The sequence below is a fragment of the Suricata suricatta genome, chromosome 2 (assembly GCF_006229205.1).
Source record: "Suricata suricatta isolate VVHF042 chromosome 2, meerkat_22Aug2017_6uvM2_HiC, whole genome shotgun sequence".
Classification (NCBI taxonomy): domain Eukaryota; kingdom Metazoa; phylum Chordata; class Mammalia; order Carnivora; family Herpestidae; genus Suricata; species Suricata suricatta.
This window is the reverse complement of record NC_043701.1, coordinates 108,258,776-108,276,951: the sequence shown is the minus strand read 5'-3', so window position 1 is coordinate 108,276,951 and position 18,176 is coordinate 108,258,776. Positions and strand designations below refer to the sequence as shown.

At 49.9% G+C, this 18,176-nt stretch overlaps 1 long non-coding RNA gene across 6 annotated transcripts in view; it reads left to right on the top strand.

The window, feature by feature from the left end:
• LOC115285042 overlaps positions 1–18,176 on the top strand; it is a 51,201-nt gene that overhangs the window by 6,671 nt on the left and 26,354 nt on the right. For 2 of the 6 annotated variants that reach the window (XR_003905412.1, XR_003905402.1), the window contains exon 1: positions 9,816–10,029. This is a non-coding gene — a long non-coding RNA (uncharacterized LOC115285042). Of the gene's footprint in view, positions 1–6,339; positions 6,431–9,805; positions 10,030–11,869; positions 12,060–13,665; positions 13,681–18,176 lie in introns of those variants that run through there. The other 4 variants (XR_003905404.1, XR_003905409.1, XR_003905401.1 and 1 more) reach the window with 4 other exon arrangements.

Genomic DNA, 18,176 nt, shown 5'->3' with positions numbered 1-18,176 from the left:
TTTCTGTGGTTCATGTGTTCTGGTCTGTGGTACTTTGTTCCAGCAACTCTAACAAGTAACACTGGGAGGTGGCTGAGGCGGATGTGGACCTTACTGCAGGTCTTTTTCGAGAGGGAGACAAAACAGTATGCTTGTAGGGAGAGGGGAATGGTTTGGGCTTGAGGAGAAAATGGGGGACGTGGGAGAGCAAAGGGGTGGGTGGCTGAAAAGACCAGGTTCTATGCTTCTTGGGCCTGTGCATGCATGGCCCCAGGCCTCACTGGCTGGGCCGCCTCTTTAGGGGACCTGGAACACCCCCTGTGCTCCAGGCACGCTCACTGCTGCCCCATCTCCGCACTTCCCCCCACTTCCCAGGCCTCTGGGAGGGACCCGTACTCGGGACACTGAGCCTAACAGAGTCCAGCCATGGGAGGGGATCTGTGAACATGCTTTCAACAAAGGAATATGATGCCCTTCTGGAATGTTTTTGTCCACAGGGCACTGGTTTTAGAACTCATTCTGGAAATTGGACCTGACCCGGTCCCGTCTCTCCAGACTAATGTTGGTTTTGTCCTGTGTTTACTCAGTACATCGCGGGAGTTATAAATCTGGAGACAGCTCCACAAGGAACCTTTAACTGGGGCAGACCCTGTGAACTGTAACCTTGAGCAAGCTACTTAACCTCCATGACCCTTGGATTTTCCATTAGTCAAATGGGGCCAAGAAGTGCCCTTTTTCTGCCCCACGGATGTGGATGTGGTGGTTCCAGCTAAGTTCTGAAGCAGAAGCTTGGGCGTGTGGACACATGAGTCTGTGTGGGCTCCGAGTGAAAGGCCCCATCAGTGGGGTTCTCAGAGAAGAGCTGGTATGTGTACGTGCAACGAGGGGGCAGGCTTAGTCACTCAGTCCTCTTGATTCAGAACTCCGAGTTTTTAAAAGTTTTAAATAAAAAATTTAATGGTGGCAAAGTACACATAACCCTCTTAACTCTTTCTAAGTGTCCAGGTCAGTGGGTTGAACTTCCTCACATTGTTGTGCCATTTTCACCCCCACCCAGAATTGTTTCTTCATCCCCCGCTGCAAGTCTGCACCCGTTAAATGTAAGTCTCCGTTCCTCCCCGTGCTCCTCAGCCCCTGACAGCCACCATCTTACTTTCTGTCTTTATGCATTTGCTTACTCTAGGGACCTCGTCTGAGTGGACTCATATGGCATTGTCCTTCTAAGACTGACCTACTTCACGTAGCATAATGTCCTCAAGGTTCATCCATGTTGTAGCCTGAGTCAGGAGTTTCCTCCTTTTTATGACTGAATATTATTCCATCGTATGGATATACCATAGTTGGTTTAGCCGTTCATCCATCAATGGACATTTGGGTGCTTTCACCTCCTTGGCTAATATGAATTAGCCATCAGAAATCTGAACTTGATGTTACGGCTTGACATCCACGTACCTCTCATTGTCCACTCGTGGCTTCCTTGGTCTTGTGGTTTGGTCCATCTCCGTGTTTGAAAAACCCGGACTTATCTGGGCTCTTACTCCTGCACTGCCTATGCTTTTAAATATTTTACATTATTTTTTTTACATGTCCATGAGGCCTTTTTGAGAGAATTAAACAGTAGATCATTTAAGGTATGGTTTTGGAGTTAAGGCCACTTTTGTGCATTTTTTTTTTCCTGGAGGATCATCTGTTTTATCTCCACTTGTCTTTTTCAAAATGCTGGAACTGTTTTTTTGATTGAACTTGAAGCTTTTTTTTTCTTTGACATTTATACGACCAAAGGCGGAGAAATAAGACCTTTGCTTATTAACAGAATGAATCAATCTCTTTCCCCCATGGGAAATTGAAAACAATTTAGAGAATAGAGTAAACTTCAGATTTTCCTGTGATATGAATTTGGGTGACCTTTCCTTGAGGTAAGATTTAAGGGGGATCTAGCTGGGCTTGACACACAGTGATAGAGCCAGGGGCCGTTGGATTTCACCTTTGCTCATCGTGCTCTTTCCAACTGGACGTGCCTTCCTCCCACCCACTTGTCTGGGCTCTTAGAGCACCAGCAGAGAGAGCAAAGCTGTGGCTCAGAGAGGTTCAGCATATCAGCAAAGGTCACCCAGGGAGCTAGCGACCAAGGGAAAGCAGGGCTCAGCCCGGGGGCCTTCATGACGTAGCAGCGGACACCTGCTCCACCTAGTAAATTCTCAGAGGCAGTGGTGGTTTATTGTTTGGTGTCTTCTTTCTTCCTTTTCACTTGTATGTGCCAGATGTGTTTGGGGAAATTCCCCATTAGACCAGTGCCTAGTTAACACCTCCTTTGTCTGACGGTGTCACATGTTCTGCCTCTGGAGACGGTGGGGGCCCGGAGTTTCCAGCCAGCTTGGTCTAGAGCCATGGCTTGTGGTACGATGTTGGTGGCCAGTGTTGGGGAGGCCTGCCTGCCATGTGCCGTCCTTGCCTGGGAGTGGGAAGGAGAGAATAAACAAAGCAAAGACACTGTGTTCAAAGTAGGACTGCAGAGCTGAGAAGACACTTAGAAGAGTGGCCTCGGGCCAGCTCCTACTCTCTCTAAATACGCCAGGAATGCTGGGCCCGGAACGAGAGGACAAAGCAGTGGAAAGAAGAAAAAAGAACAGTCCGTGACCGGGGCACACTCCTATCTGGTCTAGCTAACATAGCCCCAAATAAAAGTGGACTCAGAAACCATTGTTCCTAAAATATGCACATCTGTTGGGTGAGTGTCTCCAAAACCAAGTCTTCTGCCCTTCTCAGCACCCCTCTTTTGGGTGAGGAAGCAGGTCAGAGGACCCTTAAGAGAACGGCTTTGTTTAAGCACATTACGTGGAGTGAGCAGGGCTGAGGTGGAACTCTCCTTTTCTCAGCTGGGTGCCGAGTGAACTCTTTGGCACCAGAGATCAGTTGCCCAGTTTGAGCAGAAGATCAGATCCTGACAGAGGACAGAAGGTCAAAGGGCACAGCAGTAAGGAAGGGAGGAAAACAAAACAAAAACAGGAAGTGGCTTACTCAGGGATTTTCCGTGGGAAGGCTGGAAAACATGTCCAGACTTAAAGAAAAAAAAAAAAAGGAAGAAAATGGGGCACCTCTGAATCTTCTGGAAGCCTCCTGAGATGTTGCTGAGACAGTGTTGTCAGTAAGAGCCGCTTGATGGAAGAGTGGTGGGGGGCCAGGGCACCCAGTGGGAGCCCCAGCCCTGGACTCACATTGGCTCATCACTAGATCTTTCATTGCCTCTGTTCTCCTTTTGGAAGGAGAGTTTGTCATCTCTTGTATCCCTTGGAGAGGTGTGTTCATGTGTGTCCTAGTGTTGATGCATGAAAAGGGATCTATAACCCAGAAAACATCCCCACCTCTGAGCAAGTATCCACAAAGGGTATTTCTGATGTTGATGGGCATGCAGTATTTACAACGAATGTCATACTAATGGAAAAACACCTGCCTCTCACTTTTAGGACTAACTAACTCAGTCCTTTTGCTACCAGAATTGGCAAAAGTCAAGGCCAGAGAGGGGGCTGGGCAAGGCTGAGGGAGGCTGTTCTGCCAACTTTTCTCAGTTTCGGTTCTGCCCCTCCCTCCCTGTCCTAATCAGGACAGGGACAGATTCCCAGAGAGCACTGCTCGGTTCCCTCCTTCTCAGCATGGGCGAGGGGCTGTCGGACAGGAGAGTGACGGGTCCTGTATGAAGGGCCAACGGAGGAAGGATTCCCTGTTGTTTGGTATAAACCTCACCTTTTGTACACGAGCAGGGGACAAATATCCTGGATCCCGATCCTGTGCTCTGTGCAGTGGCCACCCCTCCCTCATGGGCCTGACTGGGTGGGTGCTGGGCTCAGCCACTCATCCTGATTTGAATCGAGGAGTCTCCTTGCCAACAACGGAAAGGGGAAAAAAAAATCTCCAGTCCTTTGTGGCCATGTTCTGTCTTGAGATCTTGTTTTAGATCCTAGTTATTCAAGGAATCAGAATTTTATGTAAAAAGAGAAGAATGTGCCAGCGTGTTTCTAAGGCCCCACATGCAAATGAGCCAGCAAAGTATACTGCAGGCAGCCACTGGAGGTCAAAGGTCACCCTCCACGTCTGACAATTATTTTGCTCAAAATAAACGGTGAGCAGGACTGCAGGAAATGAGTGGCGGCAACCTCAAGTCATGTGTGAAAGTTTCCAATTAAGAATTCAAAGAACTTGTTGTTTAATGAAAAAGTGAAACAAATTCCCTTTATGTGTTTCCCCACTTCCTTGGTGGTCCCTGGCGACCAGCCAGATCCGCAGGAATATGGCTGTCTTTCAGCTCACCTGATAAAAGGGGGAGCTTGGAAGTGATTATATGACCAGAAGCAAAACCTGAAGTAAGGGGAAGGAGGTTGATCAGATCCTTTGGTTTGGGTTTGGCAAAGTATCTCCTGGGCCAAATATGGCCCACAGCTTTTTTTTTTGTAAATAAAGTTTTATTGGAACACAGCCATGCCCATTTGCTCCTTTCCTATCTGTGTCTGCTTCTGCAGTATAGGGGGCATAAAAGCTGTTTTAGGGAGGTGAATAATTGGGACAGAGAGACCCTATGGCCTGCAAAGCCAAAGCATTTGCTTTCTGTAAAATTTCCATACAGAAAGTTTGCCAACCTGCCCTCTAGTTCATTGGCTCTTAATTTTTGTTGTGCAGTGGGATCCCTTTGACAATGTGATGGAAGCTTTATATACACCCCTTATAGAAAAATGCATGACCTCTTGCATTTTCTAGACCCTTCTACAGAGCCTGGGATCAAGTTAGCACTTTCTGGAACCCTCACAGGAGAGGTTTCTGAGGGTATGAAAGACACCCTCTGCACTATTACCCACCTCTACCCACATGCTGGTCCCAGTTGTGATAAAGCCTGAAGAACCTCAGGTTGCAGGTCAGGGGACACAAGTTCTCTTCTGGGCTCTGTCACCCTTAAGCTGTGTGACGTTGAGCAAGTCAGTTTACTTTCTCTGTGCCTTGGTTCCCTCATGTGTCAAATAGAGGTCCAGAATAGATACTTAAAGAATTTTTTAAATTGAGTTATAATTGACATGTAACATTGTATTGTTATATATGTAGCATATAGCATAATGATTTGATATTTGTATATCTTGTAAAATGGTCAAACCAGTGAGTCTAGTTAACATCTATGACCATCCAGCATTAATTTTTAGGATTTATGCTCTTGGTAACTTACAGGTGTGCTCTACAATAATATTGACTAGAGTCACCATGTTGTCTAGTGTACAGCCATGACTTACCTATTTTATAGCTGGGCATTTGTACTCTTGACCTCCTTCATCTTTCTACTCACCCCTCTGGCAGCTCCCTTCTCTGGCAATCACAGTTCTGTTCTGTGTATTTATGACTTTTGTTTTGTTTTGTTGGTTCCCTTGTTTTGTTCTTTAGATTTTATATCCAAGTGATATCCTACAGTATCTTTCTCTGTGTGAGTTATTTCACTTAACATAATGCCCTCAAGATCCATCTGTGTTGTCACAAATGGTGAGATCTTTGTTAATGGCCAAGTAATATTCCATTGTGTATGTGTGTATCTATCTATCTACCTATCTATCTTCTTTATGTCTTTATCCATCAATGGACACTTAGATTGTTTCTAGAATAGATGAGCTGCTTAAAGATACTTCTGGCTTGAGGTTCTTATGCTCTTCAAGGGTCCCCTGGAATTTATTTCTGGAGCTGAGTAGATAGAGTGTTGTGATTCATATACTTTCAAAATATCTGAAATCTGCTTGGCACCAAAATCTGGGATTTGGTGACCACACTGGATATTTGGCACCTGTGGGAGAAGCCCTCACATCCTCCAGCCTCCACCCAACCCTGGTCAGCCATTCTGACAAATCAAGTTGTCCCCCAGGGGCTGCTCCAAAGAGCACGGGTGGACCCAGTTCGGGCCATCAGAGCTTAGGAAAAACAATGTAGAACTCAAGGCCTCTTTTTTGTTTTGAAAGTTTCTTTATTTTGAAAGAGAGAGACAAAGTGAGGGAGCATGAGCAGAGTAGAGGCAGAGAGAGAGAACCCCAAGCAGGCTCCACACTGTTAGCACAGAGCTCTCGGTGCGAGGCTGGAACTTAAACCGGGAGATCATGACCTGAGCTGAAATCCAGGGTTAGGCGCCTAACCGACAGAGCCACCCAGGCTCCTAGAACCCAAGGCCTCCTGGTAGAATGACCCACAATGACGCCTTCTACCAGAATGAACACATGCAGCTTATCTTGGACAGATACTGCCACCAGGAAGATAGGTTTTACATTTGGGTCGCTTTGGGTTTGAAAATGAAAATAAATACATGTTTTCATTGATCCTAAAAATATTTCACATTTCTTGTAGATAATTTTAAGAAATACAGAAAATGTGAAAAAGAAGGTAAAACATGACACTGAAATCCACCTCTGCGGAGACGAGCATTGCTAACAATTTGGTAAGCTTCCCACGTGTCTCTTTTATGCACGCATACCGTCAAGACACAGTTACTCACATGGGCTGTCCGTGTTTTGTCTCCGACATGTCATTTACCAAAGTGACTTGTGCTAATATTGTTCCATGGTGTTGGATGTAGAGGTCCAACATTATTTATAACAGCTGCGCAGTATTTCATTAGATGTGCTATAATTCATGGGCTCATTCACACCTAGGTTGTTTCAGTTCGTGTGCATGCGTATTTATTTACCACACCGTGCTATGTTCGTACTTACATTTTGTGCATTTTGCGGCTTGTTCAGCTGAGGAGAAATTCGTCTTGAAATTGAGGAGTCAAAGGTTACTCCTTAATAATTGCAATGCACGGGGTCAAACTGTATCCAGAAGATGTGGGGCACTTCGTGTCCACCGACGGTAGAGAAGAGCCATCCGTTATCTCTGGCCAACCCTGGCTGTTGCCATGGGCGATGCTTAGGGTCTTGGTCAATGAGATAGAATAAAAGTGATCTTGTTGCATTGCTTTGCATTTCCTACATCATTTTATTTTTTTATTTTATTTCATTTTACTTGCTACATCATTTTATTTTTGAATGGCACTGCCTGTGATTAAACAGAGGCAAAGATAATGACTTCATATCGGGTTCTCAGCCTGGCATGAGAGCAGACAGATGCCATTCAGAGGAGCCAGGAGCCTGCAGAGAACAGTTAGATGTTCTTTGAGGACCATAATCTTTCACCGGCTTACTTACTCACAGACTCACTTGCAGCTACTTTTGGGCACTTGCTGAGTGGTGTCTAGAAGGCCACAGGGTTCTGGTCATGGAGGGGCATGGGTGACAGGAAGGACATCTGTGCCATCATTTTGAGGCTATTTCTGGGCAGAGAGCTGGCCCCCCATGTCCTGCTGGCGGCTCTGCTCAATCCCACATCCACAGATCGTATCTCCCTTGGTCTGAATGGATTTTCCCATCTCTTTCCCGGGATTAGCTTTAGTTAATGCAACCAAGAACTCTGCTGACAGAGTCAGAAATGCCTCGTGCCGCCTGTGACTTGGTGCAAAGGGTGGATTGCAGAGTGGCGGGCAGCCACCGGGAACGATGGTGAGAAGTTGAGTGTGCAGAGTGGCAGGTCTGTCCGGCAGCCTCTGCGGTGGCCTCAGGCCAAGATGGCAGGCTGGAGCAGAAGAGGGTCACGGCAGAGCGTCGTTCCTTCTAGGTCTGGTGCTCAGCGGTTTCCTGCTTTGCTGAAGGGCCGTTGCCCAGTGGTGATGATTCACGGTGTTTGGACTGTGTGGCTGTGTTCTGAACAGGGAAGTGAAAAACAACACAGCCAAGGGCAGTGCAGGCCAGGCCAGGGGCTGTCACAAGATGCGAAGCTTTACTTTGGAAAATGCAGGGGGCGGGGGAGTCACAACAAAGTTGGTGGCGGTGGTTCATGCCTCATGAGTGTGGCCCTGCTTGCTCTTCTGGGCCTCAACTTTTCCGAGTGTGGGTCACTGAGTTGCCCCTCGGAAGCAGCTGCTGGTCTTGGCCGAGCTGTCGCGGGGAGGAGGAAGTGGACGGGTGATTCAGTGCGTGTCAGCTTCCTCTGTGACTCAAGGCTGGATCCGCTCCGTAGGATGGTGCCAGGGGCCTGTGTGGCTTTAGCTGAATTCTTTGAAATTCTCTGCCACTGGCGGTGGCTGGCCCTCCCTTGACCCTTTCGGATGAGTAAGGGGATTAAACTGAATTCTGCGGCCTCCCCCCAAGTTGGGTAGGCCCTTCCGAGTTGAGGCCTTCCTGTGGCTCCAGCGGATGGAGACCAGTGATGGGCCGAGCTGAGGCCTCCGCTGGGTGTGTGCCCATATTCGGGAACTGTGCTGGGGAGCAGCTGGGATCTGAGGGGCCCAACCCCAGCAAGTGTTAGACTGATGGAGGAGGCAGTTGACCGCATGGAGCTACCAGTGCTCCTGGAGGCTGTTTGACCACTTAGCCGATGGAAGACAGGAGAGGACCAGATGCGCAGCCGCTTCCTTCCTACAAGGAGCGTGGCCACTGGCTTTCTATTCTGAGGCACCAAGTTTTCCAAGGATCTGTCATCAGTGTGCTGCCTATGTGGCCCTTGCTGCCCTCACCTGAAACCTGTTCTAAGAAACACTGCAATTACCCAGATGGTTGCCCCTGCCAAAGAGTACATAGTCCTCAAAGCACTGACTTGGTAAAGTGAAAAGTCCTCTCCAAAAATGCCGCAGGGGTCTGTGCTCTGAGCCCTCCATCACCGTGGAGAGCAGCCTCTGCTTCCGGGTCAGTTTTGTCCCCTCTCTTCCCGCCTCCGTCCCCTCCTGTTTCCGTGGCCACAACCGAGGTCAGCTGGTCTTACTAGGGCAGGATGGCCAGCATCCAGTCACTGGTATATTTAACAAGGACTCTATTATTAGTCACACGCAAGAGAAGTGCAACTCGAACCTGTCGGGGCATCTAGAAAGGAGCTCTGTGCGACAACTGTGCGGGGGGAGGGTCCCTGAGCGCACCTACAGCTGGGACCTGACCCTGCTCAGGCCTCTCTCCTTTCTCTCACACCATCTTCCAGCAAGAGAGTGATTTCGATCTCTTAGATAAGCTTTCTCCACACGGAATGTGCCCGATTGCAGTTTGCTTATCACACCTCACAGTGTCACCGCCAGAGAGGGGCTGAGACGGCCAAAGTTCCAGAGAGAGGCCTCAGTGGCCTTTCCTGGGGTCAGATGACCGTCACTGGCTCAATCAGTGTGGTCAGGGAAGGATCTCTGAGCACATGGCTGTTCCCATTTGGACCCTATGCTTAGCACAGGGGAGGCAGTATTTTCTAGAAGAAGGGGCTCTTGTCCGGGAAGACAAACAGTGGGCCCACTCCCCCGGGGTGCTGAGGCTCTTCCTGACGCCCAGGCTGAGGGCTCAGGCCCTCGCTGCCTCCCCTCTGCCTCTCGCAGGCCAGGCAGATCTCAGAACCCACCGTTTTATTGCTTGAAAAATCCACGAGAAATGGGGGTTTTCTCAGCTATGTTTTTTTGTGGGGGTACATGCCTGGGGCAGCGGCGTATGATTTTCTGAGGAGATCGCCTTGGAGGATCTAAGCAACGAGGAGCGTGGCAAAAATGAAACCAAACAAAAACCCCATAAAAATCCCTACTGGGGCAGAGGAAATACCAGCTTGAGGCTTTTGAGCCACATCTTCAGTAATAAAGGAAAGATTCAAGGATCGGCTGTTCTGACGTGATTCTGTTTGGGCTGGAGGGAGAATGTGCTGGAGAACAATGAAAGGGAGTCATCCAAGCCAGGGAGGTCTGCTGGTGCGTGCCTTTGTGTGGGGTGTTGTTGCAATTCAGGAACTGACCGATGACCAGGGTCACGGGGAGTCTGAAAGAGACACCCGACAGGAACCAGTTCAAAGTTTGCGCCCAGCCTCGGGAGATCAGATGACCGGCAGCTGGCCTGCCCCCTGCCGGCTCCCGTCGATGTCGGAGGGGCTCGGACCCCTGTTTGGTCACAGAAATACCCATTTGGAAATCTCTTTGAAGACTGATTAAGCAAACACTCCCAGCACTGACAGTAATAACTGAGTGACGTCGTCGAAGTGTTCATGGTAAGCGGAGGGATCGCTGATTGTCAAGCCAACAGGCAACTTGTCTTTCTGTTCCTCTAATTTGGCCTCCTTGCACTGGTCACAGTTTCAGGCTCAGGGTTTCCAGGGGATGGGGTTGAGGCTGTGGAGACTCTCACTGTCATCGCACAGGTGGGACAGGGTCCCAGGGACAGAGCGTCGTCCTGTGGCCACAGCATGGCTGGCTGCAGTCCTCCTGGTGGGGTTAACCTTTGATGTTGCTCGTGGGGTCCCTCCATCTGGTTTGTGGCCTCGGGCTGCTGTGACCCCCGGCGGGGGTGTCTCCCCAGGTCTCCCAGGACCCCGGCAGGGTGAGTGTGGAGGAAAAGTCTGGTTTTCATCCGGGAGTGCTGAACCCCTCTCTGCATGACAGCCCTGCTCTCAGTCCTGGCCAACCTGACAAGCGCTGCCGGCTCCTCCGGACAAAGGAGTGGAGGCTCCTTCGTCACTTTGCGTCCCTCCTTGTTTCTGAGACCCCATTGCAGATGGATGTGGGAGTGGGCTGCAGGCTCTGGACTCAGCTAGGCCTCCGTACCCAGCGGTGTTGATGTTTGTTCATTCAATTCATTCATCATGGATCTATCACTTACCCGTTCACTAGGGGCCTGTCATTCAGTCATTCAGTTACTATGAGACCGGGTCTTCTTATCTTTTATCTTTGCTGCCTGGCGCAGTGCCAGGCTTGTAGCAGGGACTCCGCACACGTTCGTTGCCGTCTCTTCCTGCTTCATCCTTGTTAGAGTTCAAGTTCTACGCGGATGTCCATAATGTTGACGTCCTAATCTCCAGGCCCCCGGAATGTGACTGGGTTTGGGGATAGGGTCTCTAAAGGGGTACTTAAGTTAAAATGAGGTTATTTTAAGTTAAAATGAGTCTCTGAACCAATCCTTTTAAAAAATTTTTTTTAATGTTTATTTTTGAGAGAGAGAGAGAGAGAGATAGTGAGCACAACCAGGGGAGGGGCAGAGAGAGAGGGAGACACAGACTCTGAAGCAGGCTCCAGGCTCTGAGCTGTCAGCACAGAGCCCGATGCGGGACTCGAACTCATGAACTGCGAAATCATGACCTGAGCCAAAGTCGGGCGCTTAACCGACTGAGCCACCCAGACACCCCAAAACCAATCCGTACAGGAAGAGGAGTTTGCGACATAGGCACATATAAGGGGAAGATGATGTGAAGACACAGGGGTACGACAGCCACTGACAGGTTACGGAGAGAGGCCTGGGACCCATCCTTCATCCAGGAGGGAGCCAACCCTGTCAACAGCTTGGTCGTGGACTTCCAGCCTCCAGAGCTGCCAGGAAATAAATATTTATTGTTTAAGCTGCCTGTTTATGGTGCTTTTTTACAGCCACCCTAGCTGACTAATACAGCCTCTCCACAGGTCCGTAGGGCACGTAACCAAGTGCAAGGTACTGTGGGACGTCCAGAGGCTACATTGAGAAGTCTGGGAAAGAGGACCAGCGTGGGTGCTATCCTCTGTTCACATTTTCTTCCCCCAAATCCCAGTCTCCGCAGCCTCGCCTTCCCTCTACCCCCAAAAGATGGGGAAACAGGAGGAAATGAAGGAAAGGACTCCCCATGAGATGCCATCCTGCAGAGGGTCAGGAATAGAATGAAAGCCCTTTAATAGAGAGTCAGAAACCCCATTTACTTATTTATTTCCACCTGCCTCTCTCCCTCTGCGAGATCTTATTTAGCACATGGATGTGCACACTGCAGCCGTGTGTGCGCACCGGGGGAGACTGCGAAGATTATCCACAGCTTTTGGGGTCACACCTGATTGTGCAGCTGGCCGCATGTTCCCCATCTCGGCTTTCAGGTCACGGTAGCCGGGAAGAGCCATGGTCAAGTCTCTCTTGGGACCATGAATTACATCACTTGTTGCCCTTTGTGATTAAAGATGATGCCTATGTGACTGTGATCCGGACAACTGGTACTGAGGGATCGTCCTTGGAATGACAGCCCCGGACAGTGGCTCCGTGCTGGGACCTCTTCACAGGAATCATGAGGTCCTTTCATCGTGGAGTAATCTTGGGGTCTCTGGGAACATTTCTGATCCTTCTGCTCTGCTGGGCCTACCAGGTCCATTTGAAAATTTGCACAGTATATAAGTCTCAATGTTTTTAAAATTTATTTTATTTTTTATATTATTTGAGAGAGAGGAGGGGAGAGAGAGAAAATCTTAACCACCACCCTAGGATCATGAGCTGAGTCAAAATCAAAATCAAGTGTTGGACAGTCAACCAACTGATGTTTTTAAAAAAGTTTTTTGTTTTATTTTTGAGAGACAGACAGAGTGCAAGTGGGGAAGGGGCAGAGAGAGGGAGACACAGAATCTGAAGCAGGCTCCAGGCTCTGAGCTGTCAGCACAGAACCTGACACAAGGCTTGGACTCACGGACAGTGGGATCATGACCTGAGCCGAAGTCAGATGCTTAACTGACAGAGCCACCCAGGCGCCCCAAAGACATTTTCTACATCACCAACTCAATAGTAATCTTGTCCCACTCTGGGGTCCTTGTGCAATCCCAGTTTAGCTCATTGATTTTAAAGGGAACTGGGATTCCAGGAGCTCATATTGGCCAACCGGTCCCACGTTGCATAGTACTGGGTCCCTAAAGGACTTTGGCAAAGATATCACCGCCAGTGTGGTTGTGATCAGCTTCTGTGTGCCTGCAGGGGAATGAAGGTTGCACATCATGGCCACTCATACTGCTTGGCGTTTCTGAAGCATGGTGGCATTTCTTCACTTAATGTCGATGTTAAAATAAGCTTCCTGTCTTTTCCATAAGCACAAGTGAACATGCTCCCGGGACGGTTTGAGGGCCAGGCCGGCAGGAGAGTCACAGAGCCACCGTGTGCGGGGCCACTCCCTGTCCCACTTCCTCCTGGGTGCCTTCCTTGGTTGAACATCTATTCTTCCCCTCTCCCCTACTCCATAAGACCTGAGGTGTGCCCACCTCTGGAGGTTACCTGCATTTTATAATGAATGACTCTCGAACACATATGCTTTCAAAACTCAGAGGAATCTTCTTCCAGGGCTTAAAGGGAGCCAGGAGTTTCTACCTGGACTGGTTGGGCAGATGGGTCTATTTGCTTTCCTCAAAGAACCAAGCCAGTGGTTGGCCTGGCTCTAAGTCCAGCGGGTACCCCTTTCCTTGGTGCATGTTTGGGGTGATGCAGGTGACTCTCCAGCCAAGGCCAGAGTGTGACTTAGGGTGTGTGATTATGTGTCTGCTGGAAGTGGAGGCTGAGCTGGGCGCTTGCTGCTATCTCTCTGCCACTTCCCCCCAGTCCCAGAGCTATATTTACTAGCTAGCAGATAAAAAAAGACAGCTCTATATGCTTTCAGACCCATGCCCTCTCCTCCCAGGCTTCGATTTCGTAAATGCTGGTTTCTCCAGAGAAGCGATCAGAGCCTGTAACCATGCATGTGCTTTTCAATAACCTCTGACTTTCAGCGTGGCCCAGCCAATGAGGACAGAGCAGTGACCCTTAGATAAAAGGCTTCATTTGGCATGACTCATCCTTGGAGACACCCCGCCTGCTCTGCCTGTGTTGTTAGTGCCTGGTTTTGTAAATGTTGACAGTTAGAAGCCATCCCAGGAACTACCAAGCAGTGATCTGGAAGGTAATGTATGTGACTATGACCAGTGATTAGGCAATGCTCCTCATTTGCTAAGATTCAGCCACTGATAAATATCGCACCTTTATCTTTCTTCCTAATGGCGGCTCGTTCGCTTGTCTGTGACTCATCATTGATATATTACGAGGTCTGATTCAGCAAGGAAAGTGTGGTCTGCTGCAACAGAGGATGACATCCAAGGCCACCTCGGATTTTAGGATACTGGTTTCTTAACAAGGGTGGCTTGTTAAGAAGCAAGAGTTCAAAAGCCCCCATCGCTAAGAAACTAAAGGGAGCTTGGAGGGATAAAGAGCAGAGCAGTGCTTCTCGCCGTTCTGAGCTGATGCGTGAGAATCCACTTCTCCACGCAGACGTACTTCCGCCACACTTGCCTGTGGACGCCCGTGGCTCCACGAGAGGCAGCCTCTCTCTGTTCAGGTGAACACCCCGGGGCTCGCTGGCCCTGCTCTCAGCCAAAGCAGCTCTGCTCACACAGAAACTGGTGTTGATCTCTTGCCCTCCCTTCCTCACTACTTAAAATAAGTACTGTCACCTGAAGGTCGGCCGATGCTTTCTGATGGGTTTGGCTGTTGGGTTTGTTGTACTTGATCACGCTTGCAGGAATGTCCCCCTTTGAATCACAGCCCTTTGGAATGGCCCTTGTTTATTTCCTACGTTTGCTCTGGGCTGAGGGTCTGTCCTGCCAAATCAGGGATGAGCTTTCAGTAGCCGAGCTTTGAACATGGGCCTTGGGCAGACTGGTATGGCAGATAAAAGCAATACCCTTGGCGAAGGCAGGGTGCACGCACACACACACACACACACACTCACACAGAGCTGTGTCCCTCTGTGTCACTTAACACGTACTGTGCTCTCTGGTAATGAAGGCTGAGCTCCGTCCATGCCGACGGCATCAGCGCAGTGAAGGAAGCATGCATTACCTTGATGTGAGCCACCTCTTGGCCACTCCCTGTCTTTGTGCAAGTTACTTTACTGCTCTGAGCCTCAGATTCCTTTTTTGTAAATTGAGGAAAAGAATACCTACCTTTCAGGTCCCTAGCAATGTGAGTCAAGAGAGAGTGTATTTAACGTACATGGATCATAAAAACTGTTAGTTGCTTGTTGCTGTTACTGTCTTTAGTACCAAGCCACTGTGAACACCTGGTGCCAACAATTTTGGGGTGTCATGGGTTGAACTGTGAAGGGCCGACTGTAGCTCTGAAGTTTTACATGCATGGTATCAGCCCCTCCAGGAGCTATTATGCTATTATCCTCACGTTACACAGAGAAGCTGGAGGCTCAGGAGTGCGGCTAGCCAGCATTACAAGCAGGGCTCTCTGGCCATTCCTCACGTCATCTCTCAGGGACACTGGGGGTCACGACTGTGTGTGTGGTTAGCAGAGATTGGCAACTCGCTGTGTCAGGAGGACACTAGGGCCTCAGCTTTCACCTTTGCCCCCGTCACACAGGCACAGACTGGTCTGTGTGCCGTTGGGCAGATAGCCTCACAAAGTCCTTGCGTACCTACCTGGCAGTGGCCGGGCGTTCTGTCTTTTTGCTCAGGTGGCTGGCACACCTGCCGAGCTGCAGAGCAGTGTTCTGGAACCTGTCAATAGTCTGTATTTTTAATGGAATGTCGACGGATGGGCGAGAGGAGTCCAGTCTGTTAGGATGCGTGAGGGCGGGGGCGTCTAAGGTGCCTGACTAGCGGGAAGGAAGTTCAGGTTGACAGTCGTTCACTCTGTCCTTGTGATCAGAAAAAAACAGACTATTCAAGCAGGAGCTCCTCCTCCAAGGGCCCTCCCCGGGACCCCCACCCACCTCTCCTAGGGAGACGCTTTCCACGGGGCAACGAGATGGAAAATTCTGCCCTCACAGGACTACATTCTTACCTTCGTATCTGTGGCATTAGGGCTTTACGGCATGTTTGAAAGAATGGAGAGGAATTCAGTAGAGCAGCATGCGGACCACGAAGGAGAGAGAATTCGCCTTGCAGTGGCCAAAGAGGAGGAAGGTGTGTTTGCTGGAGAACACATGGGAGGCGGAGAGGAGGTCCTTGCCGTGACTGTGAACAGTGGGCACACTTATATTTCATAAATGAGGGCTTCCCGGCACAAACACTTTCCAAAGGTGAGAGAGGCCTCGGTGGCTCACCCAGGAAAGGCCCTGTGGAATGAGTCCCTGAATGTCCCAGGCGGTTGGACTGCGCTTACCTGAGAGCCTGGTCACCCACCAGGGCTGGGTCCAGAGGTGTCCCCAGAGAGGGCACACATGTGGCTCCCAGGCAGGCAGGCCAGCTTTTGTTGCCCGGAGATGAGAGCTCACTCTTCCCTTGGGGGGGTCTCTACACAGTAGGCCAGCAGGAGAGCAAGTGTCCCCTCTCAGTGGTGACCAATGGAGGCAGAGGCTAGAGGGAGGCAGGGCTATAAAGGGACCCACTTTGACCAAATCTGAGGAGATGCATGGGTTGCCCTCTATTGGATACATCTGCTTCAAAGTATCCTCAATCCTTCTGGTCGGTGGTGCCCCAAAAACTCATCTCTGCCTCAAGCTGGTCCCACCTCCGTGAGCACTAACAAGATGGTAAGACACGTGTGTATCTTATCCGGCACGTATCCAGCACATGGGATGTGTTTAATACATGTCCCCTAATGTCCTTACGGTCACATCATTACGTCAGACTCCTGGTTTGCATTTGCACTCAGAGGTTTGCCGTCAAACCAAATGGTTGTCTCCAGCAGCCTTGCCCTGGCCTCCTCTCCCTCCCCTCCCAGAAAGTTTGGGCTCCCTTTTGCTTTCTTTGGGTTCTAAACAAATTAAGTCCTTGTATTCATCCACTTGCTTATTTATCAGTCCTCTGAACACTTCTGCTAAAGAATTACTGTGTGCTGGGCCAGCTCTCTTGCTGAAGTGCAGTTACCGGCTTATGACCCCCCCCCCCCCAATACAAATGCAGTGCTCTCTCATCAGGTTGCAGGTCTAATTACTGAAGAGAGATGTGTGATCTCACTCGCTTTTTTTGTACGCGTAATTTTCCGGCACCAGTGTGTTTTTTGTGGGGACTTCATGCCTGCAGAACACTTGGAGGTTCTGGTTTTGAGAATGTGAACCGTTTTTAGGTCCTCTGAGGCTCTGGCTGTCCAGATCAGAGAAGAGTGGAGGGAGGAGCCACCACTGGCCGGCAGGAGAAAATCAGGCCCATATGTACCTTGGGCCTGCTCCCTAACCAACACGACTTGGAACCACTTTCCATCATGTGAGGTTTGGGACAGATGTCTCCTTTTAAAGAGGGGCCTGGACAGAGGAAGCCAGAGTCAGGTCATTCTGAAAACCAAGGCATCTTGCTGAGGCCTTCTGGCAATGAAGAGCCAGGGGGAGATCTGCCCACTGCACCACGACGCACCGCGTGACCGCCCCCAGGACCCTGTGGAGAGCGAGTGTGCTGCATTTGTTGAAACCGCGTGGTGGCCAAACACCGCTTACAGGGGAAGCAAAGATGCTGCAGGACCAGCCTACAGATGCCTCCGTGGCCTCGGAACCCTTGTTCTAGACAGTTCTGTGATAACATGAGGGCAGCTATTGCTGTCTAGAACGAGTAGAGTAAGAGTAACTCCCATTCCCCGGGGGGAGGAGGTCTGGGGGCGCAGGCTGGGTCGTCTGCATATAGCAGCCAGGGAACAGGACACACGCATGCTCCCGGCGATTCTATTTCAGGCTGGCTGGAGACAAAAATGCATTCTTTGCCACAGGAAGAATGCTCCCTCCGACAGAACTGCTAATCGGGCAAGATGAAGGGCTGCGGAATGCACAGCCAGCGGTGGTTACTGTTCGCTTTCCAGAAGGCTTTTTTTTTTTTCCTTCACTGAGTCACATGTATTTTTGGCTTGCTAATTTAGATGGCGGCTGGGGAGCCCCCTCCCCCATCGCCTTCAGTTTTTAAAAGGTGGGAATTATCTGATCCTGGGAGCTAGCTTGCAAAACCATGAGCAATTTCCCAGAGCTACCCTATGTCATCTGTCTCCCTGACAAGAAGAGGGGAGGCGGGAGGAGGAAGAGGAGGGTGTGGACAAGGAGAGCAGGGAGGAGGGGAAGCGGAATAAAAGCGGGGAGAGAAACATCTTGCTGACGTCAAAGAAGACCACACTCTACAGGGTAACATTACTCGGTACCTCTACCGCCCACTCCCTCTAATTTACTAGAAACCAAACAGCCTGTTTTGAAACCTGTAGCCTGCAGTCTGTTATTTTGGTGGTTTTTTTTTTTTTTTTTCCTATTCTCTCTGGACCAGAAGGACTATTAATTGTTGGGAGTTTGAAAGCTACCTGATTCCCTGAAACAGAGGGGATTTCCATGAGTAATAATTCAGCCCGTGCTGGTGTTAGGGCGCCGGGCTGGAGTAAATTGATCCAGCTGCTTGCAAGCTGATGGAAAAGCGCCCGGGGGAGAGAGCACGGCTTCTGCATCTGGGGCCGCTGCTGGCTCTGTCACGTGGCCGGCCTGCG